Source organism: Macrobrachium rosenbergii, chromosome 43 (genome assembly GCF_040412425.1).
Source record: "Macrobrachium rosenbergii isolate ZJJX-2024 chromosome 43, ASM4041242v1, whole genome shotgun sequence".
Taxonomy (NCBI): Eukaryota; Metazoa; Arthropoda; class Malacostraca; order Decapoda; family Palaemonidae; genus Macrobrachium; species Macrobrachium rosenbergii.
This window is the reverse complement of record NC_089783.1, coordinates 18,674,282-18,689,281: the sequence shown is the minus strand read 5'-3', so window position 1 is coordinate 18,689,281 and position 15,000 is coordinate 18,674,282. Positions and strand designations below refer to the sequence as shown.

The 15,000-nt window shown below is 33.7% G+C and overlaps 1 long non-coding RNA gene across 1 annotated transcript in view; it reads right to left on the bottom strand.

Moving 5' to 3' along the window:
- LOC136828620 (uncharacterized) overlaps window positions 1-15,000 on the bottom strand; it is a 162,954-nt gene that overhangs the window by 77,781 nt on the left and 70,173 nt on the right. The window contains exon 3 of the long non-coding RNA XR_010850152.1: window positions 10,499-10,608. This is a non-coding gene — a long non-coding RNA (uncharacterized lncRNA). The remainder of the gene's footprint in view (window positions 1-10,498; window positions 10,609-15,000) is intronic.

Genomic DNA, 15,000 nt, shown 5'->3' with positions numbered 1-15,000 from the left:
TGATCCTTAGACTTTCCCCTTCATGTCATAATGAAAAGGCCCATTCATTTGCAGTCAGTGAATGGATCGCTTAAAAATCAAAATGTCATGGAACGCAGGGTTTTTTTTTTTATTTCACTGGTGCACGACTAATTTCAAGAGGCTTTTAAACTGCAAATGATTTATGAGTTAAATTAATTCTTTACGTATTTTTAGGTTTGCTTTTTATTCTGTTCTGTGGAATCTCTCTTACATCTAGAATATTGTACTTTACTTTGAGTGTACTTAACATCTTTTATGAATTGAGATGGCACAGCAGCGGCTAAGTATTTAGTCTCTCTGGTATTATCTACATCCCTTAAACTATTTAAAAGTAACTGATGAGATGGACGATAGACAAAGGGTGCAGGTGTTAATCATTAACCTTTTATTATGACGGTCACCTTAGGTACAGCTATTTCACATACCGCTTTTTCATTGTCAAAATTCTTTTGGCAATCATTAGGCACAGGTCAATATTGTCGCGAACAATCATAAGATACAGAAACACAGAAAACGGCTGCATGGCTGTGCATATTGTCATACGTGTATAGCTTAGCAATACTTCTGGTGATATGACGCGCCTGAGTTTCTATTCCGTTGTAAGTACATGTGCCAGATATGTGCAACATCTCTCCGTCTCAGTTTTAGTAACACGCATGAGTAAGAAGAATACAGAGAAAACTTTTGTAATGAAATGTGATATTAGTCTTTGAAAACGGAAGACGAAACAGAATTTTCAGATATGTTTTCCGGAGATGTCTACGGACTTTCGTAGCAAATACCTTACTCCTGTATACTATCTATCTATCTGTATATATATATATATATATATATATATATATATATATATATATATATATATATATATATATATATATATATATATATATATATATATATGCTGATAGCGTGTGTGTGCGCGTGTGTGCGCGCACAAGAGTAAAGGCGATGCATACGACTGTAGAAACAAATAATAAGTACATAACACTATAACACTATTTAGTATAGTACGAAAGTTATATGACTGGATTTTGACTGAGAAAGTAGGACACGGACAGGGCGATTGACAGACGAGGACAATGTGAAGGTAGGCAAAGAGAATGGTGTTCGAATCAAGATTTATTTTCTCATGAGACAGCTTTGGGAAATTTGAAAGTAAAAGGAAAAGCTGTACGTGACATATAGGAACTGGTAAAGTCAGCGAGAGTCAAAAGAGAATAAGTAAGCAGATCTATTGAAGGTTTTTGTGATAAGTAAAAGATGTCAGATGTAGGTACAAACTTTTAGGATAGGAAAATGAATCATGAATTAGGAACTGAATGGTTAATATTTACAGATGATACGTCAGTGATTAGGGATACCGTGGGGATAATGCTGAGGCTAGTTCGATAGTTTTGAAATTTTGCGAGAAGAGAGAGCTTTGAGTCAAGTTATGAGTCAAGACATATTGAAACTAGGAAGTTGTTTCAGTGGATAGATGCAACAGTTGATTTACACATGCATGTGGCAGTTTAATATAAATGATAACGCTAGGATGAGGATAGGTGCAGCCAGTCAGGTAGCACAGTTTTTGCAAAAAGTCTTGAACTTGCTTTAGAAACCAAGGTTTGAATGTATGGAAGGTTCTTAAGCTAACTGCCTCGTGGGTGTAAGAAAGGAAATGAAATGTACATGTTTGAAGTTACTGAGATGAAATGTTTGTAAATACTGTATATGTAGTATAAGAAGAACTGAAAGGATAAGAAATGTGTAGATAATTAGAAGCTAACTGCAGGCGAATGGGTAAATCTGAGTTTTAAGATATTTTGCTGTATCGCAGCATTGATATATTTGCTACATGTTAAACATATGTTTAGAAGCACCTTGCTTAGGGAGTTTAAATGTCAATGTACTTTATTTGGATAATGTTTTCATGCATGTCATGGTAAATCCAAAGAACATTACTTCAGTTGTTACCATGAATTATTCGCAGTTAATAAATATAGACAGTTTTAAGAATTAGTTCTAAAATAAATTTGTTTATTAGTTTATAACGCACTTTCATATTGTTACGTAATTCTTAAACATCAGCATATTATATAATATTTGCAAAATAACAGATTACCTAAGAACTTTCCGGTCATCTGCATTTTGAATGTAAGCTTAAGGAAAAAGATGTGCATCCTGGTGCATTCTTTATTTCATAAAAAAAGTCAGTAACTTCAGAAGTACTAAACTTTATGGTCTAAGGATTCTTTAGTGAGTTCTCACAGAACTTTTTACACTCATTAGGATGTTCTGTCTTTTCTGTATACGAGTCATCCATCAAACTCAAAAGAATCCTTTCCTTTTAAAATACGATCTTCACTGGTAGAAGACATTTCACTCTCCGACTTTGTACTTTTCGTTGCTGACTTTTAGAGCTTTGGTACCGATTTCTTACACCAAAGCATTGCGTGACAGTCTTTCAAATTATATCAGGTTTGGTATCTGTTTCATTTAACTCAGTAAACAAAATGTAAATGTCAGATATTTATCAAAACGGAGGCCAAAGAAATCAAATAGGAAACTGAACGGCAAGAAGCGATATATTCCTTCGCTTGTTTCGGCTTGACCATTTCCAGTGCTTCTCATTTTAATATTAACGGAACTGTCGGCAGCAGAGAAGGATAAATTTGCTTATTGAGATTTTATGCAAATTGTGCAAACTACTTATATGAAAGTCTCTCACTCTAAGACGCGGAATTAAAACCTAAAGGTGAAATTAATAGATGATTAGAGTATATTAATTTAGCAGCCAAATTAAAGAAGCGTGTATATATATCGGGGTGACTTTGGCGATTTTGATAAAGTTCTCCACATTAAGTAAACAACGAATGAACTATTTACGTACTAGTGCAAACTTTCACTGACAAAACAACGAAACTATTAGAGAAACCACGATTAGGAGGAAAGACTTCTATATCATATTGTTTTCAATAACAAAAAATATTCATGATCGATATAATTCTATCTCCTTGCATGCAAGTACTCAATTACCTCTTTTAGCTTCGGTTACATTACACGACAAGACACCGGAGAAGATCGTCGGGGATATTGTGCGACAGGCGGATTAATGCGAAGGTTAAAGGAAAGTTTTACAAAGGTGTAGCCAGACCAACGATGGTATACAGAGCTGAGGTGTGGCCCACGAACAATGATCAAGAACGAAAAATGGATTGGCAGAGATGAGTATGGTGAGATGGATGTGTAGAGCCTAAGGAAGGGATAGGATCAGAAATGAATTTATTAGAGGAACAGTTAAGGTACGGGAAGTATCGAAGAAGGCCCAGGAAAGAAGACACCAGTGGTTTGGTCATGTTGTGCGGAGAGAAGAGGATCATGTGTGTAACAGGGTTATAAGCATGGAAGTTGAGGGAATGAGAAGAGGAGGAAGGCCAAAGTTCAGATGGAAGAGTAGAATAGCAAATGATGTGTGGGAGAAAGGTTTAAGAAGTCAGGATGCATTGGACAGAGGAAGTTGGAGAAGGCGAATAGGAAACAGCGAACCCATATAAAAAGTGGTAAAGTTAAAGACATAGAAGAAGAAGACATTATACGACAAAAAAATACTTTTATTAACTTCTGCAGCGGCTATGATAACCATATTTCTGATGAATATTTTATATTTCTTGATTATATTAAAAAAAACTGAAGGATCATTTCAGTGAGCGCTAGCTTCATAATGTGTGATAAGTCTTTGTTCGCACTCACACAGATAATGCTATTATATATACACACACACACACACACACACATATATATATATATATATATATATATATATATATATATATATATATATATATATATATATATATATATATACAGTATATATATATATATATATATGTGTGTGTGTGTGTGTGTGTATGTGTATTAAAAGCAGTAACACCTAACTAGGTACTACTTGATATCACCGGTTTCCTTTCTGATAAAAGGCTGGTATTACCAGCGTTCAGATAAAGGCGTGAAGATACAGCGTGAAGTCTAGATATATAGGCACAGTGTTATTTACCAACTGGCATTATATCCCAGTAGTGCAACCTACGAAATTCAGATACAAACGGACGATTATGAATAATAATCAAATTGCACATACATCAGTGGCGGGGCTGTGGTCATTCATATGGCATCCTGAACAGTGTCCATATAATGCAAATACTCTGTAACCACGCCGCCAGTCATAGCCCTGTATCCTCAGGTATGTATAGCCTGTAGTAATAAACATCTTTTATCCCCTATTTTCTGTTCACCCATCATCAGGATTCCTCCACCGGTACTTACACCGTTTTACTAATACCACTAGTTCCTCGTTGGACGAGTCGGTAGAGTTCTCGGCTAGCACTTTGCTAGGCCAGAGTTCGAGTCTCCGGCCGGCCAATGAAGAATTAGAGGAATTTATTTCTGGTGATAGAAATTCATTTCTCGGTATAATGTGGTTCGGATTCCACAATAAGCTGTAGGTCCCGTTGGTAGGTAACCAATTGGTTCTTAGCCACGTAAAATAGGTCTAATCCTTCGGGCCAGCCCTAGAAGAGCTGTTAATCAGCTCAGTGGTCTGGTTAAACTAAGATATACTTAACTTGACTAATACCACTCACACATCTGCCCATTTGTCTACATGGCTGTCAACTTGAACATTTCGAGAAAAAAGCAAAACAGCCTTTGCTGATTCCTTTGAAGCCGCCCCTTGGCCATATATCTTAATTGCCTTCAGGGCGCTTATTATCTCTCTCCCATGTTTATTATCTCTCTCCCAACGCTGGTTCCTTGGCTTAGACGAGTACAAAGCCCGCCTATGTTGATACCTCATTTCCATATGCTTTTTCTAATATTAGAAGATGGTAATTGAGGTGCGATAATGATGTAGATTGCCAGAAGGGCCTTGTACTAATCTCTCTTAGGAACATCTTCAACATCGAACCTGCTCTGGCAACTAGACGAGACACATAACGGCCACTCCTCTCCCTTTCCAGATCAAACTACTAAAGTTGAAAATCCGTTGACATCAAAGTTATTCTCTATAAATTTCAATGATCTTAGTTGTCTGTTATCTGACTCGCATCTTTTTTTTCAGAGAAGTGTCCTTTTATGTTTTCGTTCATCTTGTCTGCTAGCACCGATATACCTCAGCATTCGATATATTCTTTCTAAATATTCTTCTTGTATCACTATCATATAACATATAATTTTTTCCCAGTGTACATTTCCTCTCATTTTTGTAAAGATAATTACTATAAAGACTGGAATCCCTAGGAAACAGAGAGAGCAAATTTTATAGTTTTGCAATCTACAATAATTTCATCTACGAGAGCTGAGTTACAGATAAGAAGAAAGCGTCAATCACATTAGGAAATAATCGTGTGACTAAACTTGAAGGTTTGGAATTATTGATAAGCTCCGGAGGACATTAACGTTTTTGCATAGAAATTATCACGATCTTCCAGTATTTTGGACTTTGGTAAGTAGACTGAACCCAAATTGAACCCAGAACGTAGAATATTGATGAGTTCGGGTTCAAGTTTTATTTTATTTTATTTTTTTTTGCAACGGAGGTATGAGAGAGAATTCACCACATAGTCACGTGAGAGAAAGACTGAACCCAGATCTCTCGTCTTAAGGTGCAGACCCTGGAGTTGACAGGAATTAAGAAAACACTGTCGACCCAATTTTTCATATTTTTTGAAGGGTAAGTCTACTGTCACTTATTAACTATAGCCAAAATCATGTGTGCCAAATTCTTATAGGCTGGTGCATATATCATATATAAGAGGGTGCAAGTAATCCCAAAAGTATATTGAATTAATAATAAATTAGTTTTCGGTGGATTAATGTTTTAAGGCAAATCAATGTCATCTGTAAAATTAATAACCAATTGACATACATATACGACCACCAAAAGGTAAAGGTTCGACCCCAGCTCAACTATATGCACATAATAAATATAATTCCCTTAGTACGATATTCCGAAGACTTGAAGAAATTTGTTGGTATTATTCAAAATTATAGAAATGCTGCTTGCAAATGTATTGATAAAAAACTAACAATCAGTTTCTTCGTTCGAAACTTTAGTGCAGAGCTACTGAAAATTATACTATCCCAGCGAACTAAAAAAAAAAAAAAAGACAAATAAAAGTACTGTAGTAAAATCCACTAAAACTTTTCTGATTTACAATTTCCTTTCTTTAGAGATTCACTACAAAACTGATGACGAACGCCTGCTGATCAACACTAGAGTACAAAAACTATTATGAAACTTAAGCTCATTACGGCATGGAGAGAAACTACCAAAAACTCCACATAGCAATCATCATAACTAGATACTGGGCACATACCTAGACTGATAAACTGAATGATTTTCAGAGAGAGAGAGAGAGAGAGAGAGAGAGAGAGAGAGAGAGAGAGAGAGAGAACCTGATCAAGAGGGCACCATCAAACTGGCAGAATTACGACGTGAAGATACAGCGTGAATACGAGGTTTATAAATGCTTATCAATCAAGGTGGAATTAGTTCCGCATGTTAATCATTTTTATGAAAGCTGCTGGACTACTCTGCCACCCATCACTGACGTTAAGTCAAGGGGCGTAGCAAGTAATTCGGCTAATCCAAGGGCCAACCAGAAGGCACAAGGAAATTTGGCCAAAATTAGTGTGAAAGCCATTTATTTATTTACGATGGTGAAGTCGCTATTGTGGTTGGCATGGTAAATGGATATGAAATTAGGTAAAGAAACTGAGATACTATTCATTTGAAAAGACCACGAGATAATTTTCACTGCACCTTTAAATAGCACAGCGAGTTTAAATATTTAGTGAACACCAGATTGTCCAAACATAAATGCCAGTTTCATATAAATATGGAAATAAGAAATGTCGACGAAATATATGAACTAAGTACACATGCATATACACACACACCCATATATATATATGTATATATATATATGTATATATATATATATATATATATATATATATATATATATATATATATATATATATATATATATATATATATATATGTGTGTGTGTGTGTGTGTGTGTGTATGTATTGCAGCTGCATTAACAAGTGCCCTGTGACACTGGTCGTTTGAACAGCACACTTAAGCAACAACCTGACTGGGAGTCCTTGAATGGGTAACTATCAGGAAAAGACAGGTACCTACCGCACCATAAGCCCCTGAAATATTCATGGCGCAGGGATGCTGGCCACCGACTTCAAACATTCATACTTGCTTTAGATCGGAATGGTAACGATTTGTAGCGTTCTCTCCTCAAAAAAAAAAAAAAAAAAAAACGCGTCGGGTAAAAAAATTGAGAAATTACGTAATAGTACATAAAGAGCAGGAAGTCGCTAAAAAAAGTAAATTAAATTCGAAAACCTATGAATGATAAGGAGCTGGGACATTAATGAGCACTTTACTAAAATTCTCGACTGTGAAGTAGGTTAATCTTGAAATCCCAGATGGATTATGCATAAAATTTATCAGGTGATGAGAAGGTAATGTGGTGCTGCATTAAAAAGGACAATCTTGAATTTTTTATTCGAATAGGTACGTAAGGGGTTTGGGGGCTGGTGTGTCAGTTGCTAGCTGCTTTAAGTCAGCTCTCCTCAGCATGGAAGTAGGTTTAAGGATACTTGAGTTCACGGACGCGCTTAAATACGTCCTCCTAACAGCAATGAGCAACTGAACAATCAGTAACACTGACGTCGTGCCACAGCATGTAAACAAAAACGCATTCTCTTAGCAAGAGACCGTGCTAGGTATGAGCAAACGTGATGTGAATCATATATAAGTTTTTTTTTTTTTATCCAGCATCTATTCAACTACTGTAATAATACTGCCATAGTTTTAGCAATAGGAAATTACGTTTAAATTTACCAATCTTTAAACATTTAGTTTTATTATTATTCCTCTAATCTTACAAGTAAAAAAAAAAAAAAACAGCTGGCGGAATTTAGGATCACTATATGACAAAATCTTCTACAATCATGCATCTCAGAAAGAATTGTAATAAGAAGAAATAAAAGAATAATCTTTTGAATTAGAACCAAAAGGTAGTTATTTAAAAGATGACCTCTTACAAAGTTTTTACTATCATTTTTTTTATTATTATCTTCATCTTTCTGACATCCAACTTTTAAACCATTAAATATGCAAATGATTTCTTAAACAGTATTGCAAGGATTACATTTTCATTGCTTTTCCCACAACCATCTAATTGGACACAATTCTAATTTGCATAGGGCCTATGCCTGAAACTGGTCACCACTCGTCTGTCCAATAATTCATCTACTTAATCTAGCTCTCTCTCTCTCTCTCTCTCTCTCTCTCTCTCTCTCTCTCTCTCTCTCTCTCTCTCCTCTGCCACCATCAGAAGATCACACCTATCCTGTTTCCAAATATCACGTATACCTTTATGTCAATAAACAGATATAAATTCCCATATATATACTGTACATACATATATGTATATATATACATATATATATATATATATAGATATATATATATAGATATATATATATATATATATATATATATATATATATATATATATATATATATATATATATATATATATATATATATATATATATATATATATACCTTTCTAATGCACTAATTACATCCGAAAAATTTCTTCCTTATACAATATGATTAGACTAAGATAAAAGATAGTGATTGCTACTAGCTTTATAAACATCCAAAAGTTGAAATTTTCAGGGAGTAAACGAAACTTGCTGAGGCAGGTTGACTCCCACTGACATCGGTGGATGCGTTTCAGCCACAGTAATAATTTCGTATTTATTTCTTTGTATTTTTTTCAGCAATGAGTCGTAAAAATAATCAAATAGGACTGTATAAAATTTTGCGGTTGCAATTAAAGCCAATGTCATTATGTTATGAAAACTTTTTATGATTTTTCTTACCATTTTAACATTTGAACCTACAATTGATAGACACATTTTTAGTTTTCTGTAAAAGAAAATTATTGTGCCAGCTTTGTCTGTCCATCCGCACGTTTTCAGTCCGCATTTTTCTGTCCATACTTTTTCTGTTTGCCCTCGGATCTTAAAAACTACCAAGGTTAGAGGGCTGCAAATTGGTATGTTGATCATCCAACCTCCAATCATCAAACATAACAGATTGCAGCCCTCTAGCCTCAGTAGTTTTTATTTTATTTAAGGTTAAATTTAGCCATAATCGTGGTTAAAGTTTCATGGGCCGCGGATCATACAGCATTATACCGAGGCCACCGGAAGACAGATATACTTTCGGTGGCCTTGATTATACTCTCTAGTGGCTGTACAGAAAACTCGATTGCACCGAAGAAACTTAGGTGCATTGTTTACTTGTTTTTTGTCACATGTAATATTTTCTTACAGTTTTGTGATATATACCAGATTTTACTCTTGTGAAACACATTATGGCCTTATTTTGTAAAATAATCTTGTTTTCACATTGAGATAAAAGATAAATACACAACATGTTAGGTTACCAGTTAGTGAATTTTGAACAAAATCCTATGCAATCATGTAGCATCACTTATGAGCATAGCTGAACCAGGAGGAAAAAGTTAAGTATACCTTAGTTTAACCAGACCACTTAGCTGATTAACAGCTCTCCTAGGGCTGGCCAGAAGGATTAGACTTATTTTACGTGGCTAAGAACCAATTGGTTACCTAGCAACGGGACCTACAGCCTGTTGTGGAATCCGAACTACATTATACCGAGAAATGAATTTCTATCACCAGAAATAAAATACTGTAAAAAAGGGGATGGAGGACTTTTCAACCATTTTGAGATTTTATGGGTTATTGGTCACGTATATGGAAAGATATATTCAATGGAAAAATTGCCTTCATGTGTTTTTGGAGGGTAATGGAATATGAAATGGTTTATTTAATAGACAAATGTTTCTAAGACTTCTGTTCGCTTCTTCTCTCGAGTTATATTGGTAATATTTCTATGAAAATCTGAGCACACGTTAGTGGGAGGTTGCATTTAGGTTTTAAGACGTTTCTGCACCATTAAGTAACCTTTTTTCTTTACTGAGATAAAATTATTTTTCAGTGATGGCGATCTGACCGTCTTTGTATCATATTGTTATCAATATAATACAAAGATAGAATTTACAAAAACGTATGTAGAATGATATATTTCTTATAACATAATGCTTTTTAAGCACATCACATCTATCGAATAATGTTCACCGCAATGAAATTTCAAATGCTAACAACGTAATATCATTTTTATGTAGGGACCGACATCAACACGAATAATAATCTTAAGTTTAAAAGCAAATGCTGATCTTTCTGTAATGAACCTCTAGATAAATTCGTCACTTTTTTCTCGCTGTCTAAATTTCTGTATTAAATTCATGTGTCTAGCTACTTAAATACGCCATACTATTATAAGTGGCACAACTAAGAGAAAACGAGATTACAAACCTTTATACATCGTCTTTGGGCGCAGAAAGTGAAGGAGGTTTTGGATCATCTTGACGTTTATTTTTTATAAGACGTTCTCCGCGTTTTCAATCCTCTCGTAAAGGAACATCCTGCAAGGAAGAGGAATAATGAAAGAATATAGCGCTCATCTTCGAAAGCATTCTTAGTTCTTAGTGACATTCTTCATAAAAAAAACTTCAATTCCTTGAGAATTTGGGGCAGTTTACCTCCTTTCCCAAATTAAGCAAGACTGGTTACATATCAGTCATAAAAGAAGTATTCTACAGAGATAATTTAATTCCATAATGCACGTCTACAATACTCAAAAAGAAGTTGAGCACCTTTTATCTTATGAGGTATAGCACCTATATATCCATAGGTATACAGGAGCTTCTTGTGCAAGCAATCTTGCGTGCTACCAAAATTATTATATTCTATGATTGGTTGGATATGCAATCCAGAATATTAAGCCACTTTCATTTTCACTTGATTTCTGTATATGGTCTTATTAAAATTAAATTCAATATCTTTCTGTCTGCCTCTCTGCCTGTCTGTCTGTCTGTCTGTCTGTCTGTCTGTCTCTCTCTCTGTATACACACACGCACACACACACACACACACACACACACACATATATATATATATATATATATATATATATATATATATATATACATATATGTGTGTATTTATATATATATATACATACATATATGTATACATATATAATTATATATATATATATATATATATATATATATATATATATATATATATATATATATATATATATATATATATATATATATATATATATATATATATATATATATATATATATAAATATATGAAAATAAAAGGTCCATAAAACACTATATGAACGTTTCAACCATGTATTTCGAGCACTTCCTTCTGTGCCCCTGCTCACTGGTAAAATATGGACAGACGATAGATACAAGGGTATATATACAAAACATATGTAAGTGTGGCAGTAAGTTAGCTCCTGTCTGGCGATGCGTCCGGTGGTCGTATTTTCTGAAACACCTTCTTAACGAAGCCAAAAATCACGAGGGAATACCTCAATTTCCATCCTGCCTGGGTCAATGGCCACCTGCATGCCAACGAGACTTACTGCCACACCTACAAATGTTTTGTATATATACCCTTGTGTCTATCACCTGTCCATATTTTATCAATGAACACGGACACAGAAGGAAGTGCTCGAAATATATGGTTGAAACGTTCATACAGTGTTTTATGGGCCTTTTTATTTTCATATTATACGTCGTATCACAGTAAAGGACATTCATATATAAATATATATATATATATATATATATATATATATATATATATATATATATATATATATATATATATATATATATATATATATATATATATATATATATATATATATATATATATATATATATATATATATATGTATATATATATATATATATATATATATATATATATATATATATATATATATATATATATATATATATATATGTATATATATATATGTGCATATATATATATATATATTTTTTTTTTCTCATTCACTATTTGCCTGAGGAGGGAATCAGTTTGGTTTCTGAAATATAGCCTTTATTTTCCACATTTTGGTATTTCTATGGGCTCCCTTATATTTGGTGGAATTTTGTTTTAACAGAATATATATATATATATATATATATATATATATATATATATATATATATATATATATATATATATATAATATATTTATGACTATGAAACATTTTCTGTTAAAGCAAAATTCCATCAAATATAAGGGAGCCCATAGAAATGTCAAAATGTTGAAAATGAAGGCTATATTTCAGAGACCAAACTATCTCCCCTCAGCAAATAGTGAATGAGAAAAAGTTACAGAAAAGCGGTATTTATACCAGAAGATCCATTGGTTGGCCATTAAGTCACTCCAGTTGACAATTTCTCTTTAATCTTCCTAATCGCTGGTTGGGGGAAGATTTTATCCATAATATCTGAATCCCAGGCGCCTCTTGAGAGATTCATTATATTTGTTTGTTTAATCAGGGTTGATTCCACGATCTGGCTTTTGAACCGGCAATTGCTGCAATAAATTATACGAGACATATTCCAGTTTATTCTGTGGTTATGGTTATCTATGTGGTTAAAAATAACTGAGCTCTGTTGTACGTACCTAACTGAACGTTTATGCTGCATTAATCTTTGAGGAGTGATTTGCCCCTGAAACCGATACAAGATTGGTCACACTCAAGGCAAGGGATTTCGTAAACTCCTGTGCCTTTGGGGACTGGTTTTTGTTGGACGTTAATCATAACCAAAACCACAGAATAAACTGGAATATGTCTTGTATAATTTATAGCAGTAACTGTCTGTTCAAAAGCCAGATGGTGGAATCAGTCTTGATTAAACAAAGAAACGCAATGAATCTCTCAAGAGGAGCCTGGGATTCAGAAATTATAGATAAAATCTTCCTCCAACCAACGTTTAAGAAGATTAAAGAGAAACTGTCAACTGGAGCGACTTAATGGCCAACCTATGGATCTTCTGGTATAAATACTGCTTTTCTGTAACTTTTTTCATTCACTATTTGCATGAGGAGAGAAACAGTTTTGTCTCTGAAATACAGCCTTTATTTTCCACATTTTGGCGTTTCTATGGGCTCCTTTATATTTGATATATTTATATATATATATATATATATATATATATATATATATATATATATATATATATATATATATATATATATATATATATATATATATATATATATATATATATATATATATATATATATATATATCCCTTTTGTATTCAAGCCGTGTATTGAGAGGCAGATATATATTTTCCCAAACAGCTTTTTCCTCGTGGCAATGAAGTATGAATTGAAAAAATAATTTATTTTTTCCTTCAAAAAATGTGGTTTGCTGGGTAAAATATATCTTGCATTTTATTTTATGATCGCTATAAATATGGAATTTTTATTTGTACGTTGATGATTTTGTATTTTATATTTGTCTGAAAAGTGTATATCAAGGAAGTGTAAAATTGATACATTAATTTCGTTTGCTTCATTTATTTTCCTGGTTCCTTGGGGATTGTTTATAGTATGTGCAAGAATATTATTTCCCTTATGTTGTTTAAATTATGATTTTCTATTAACCCGAAATTAAATTAAGCTGCATGATCCACTTTTTTTCAGTTGAACTTAGTGTTTAGAATTCAAGAGTTCTAATCAAATATGATTAAATATTTAGTTTTTAAGAGAAAATCTTTAAAATTAATTTTAGTTTTCGTTGAAATAATTTAATACCGATTTCCTCCAAAACATGAGACTAAGAACTCTTTAATTAAATTAAAATTTTTAATTTATATAGATTTCTAGCTCTTTCTCAAAAAAGTGAAAGGGAAATTCCGAGACAGTACATAAGGAGCAGAAATTTGCTAAATAAAGTATATTAAACCTGACAATACATGAATGATAAGAATGTGGGAGATTAATGAGCACTTTACTAAAATTCTCGACCTGTGAATATTAATCTCGAAATCCTGGAAAGGATTATACATAGAATTCTTCAGGTGATGAGAAGTTAATCTCATACTGCATTAAAAAGGAGAATCTTGAAGTTTTTATTTGAATAGGTAGGAAGGGAGCTGGGGTCTGAGTCGTGATGTCATGACCACTTTTCTGATGGCGTGTCAGTTGCTTGTTAGTGTAAGTCAGTTCTTCTCAACATGGAAATATTTTTATGGGCTACCCGAGTTCACAGTCGCCCTTAAATAGATCCTCCTAGCTGAGGCAGTGCAACCTTCGAAGAGAAAACCAGACTTACAGCAATGAACAACTGAACAATTAACAACACTGACATCGTGCCGCAACAGGTAAACAAAAGCTTGTTTTCCTTGAAAGAGACCGCGCTAGCTATGAGCCAGCCTAATATGAATCATCAATAAAATTCTTTAACCATCAAACTACTGTAGTGATATTGCCATAGTTTTGGCAAATTCTTATTCTTCAAAAGATGAAACCTACTCATATGGAGCAAGCCCACAGGGACCATTGACTTGAAATTCAAGCATCCAAAGAATATGGTGTTTATTAGGAAGAAGTAAAAGTAGGTAAAGGGAAGTACAGAAAGAAGTGATCCTACTTATTAAAGAAAAAAATTAATAGATAAAAATGTATTAGAATGCAAGGAGGATAGCATTAAGGTAGTAATGCATTGCATCATCGATTGAGCTACTGAAGTTCCAATTGCACGACATCCTCTGGGAGGCTGTTCCACAGTCCAACGGTAAGAGGAATAAGGGACCTCTGGAACTGAGTTCAGCCCTTTGTTGGCTGAGTCGGTTGAGCTTCAGACTGTCATTCGATGGGCCGGAGTTCAATTCCCGCCGCCGGCTGATGAAGAGCTAGAGGAATTTATTTCTGGTGATAGAAATTCATTTCTCGCTATAATGTGGTTCGGATTCCACAATAA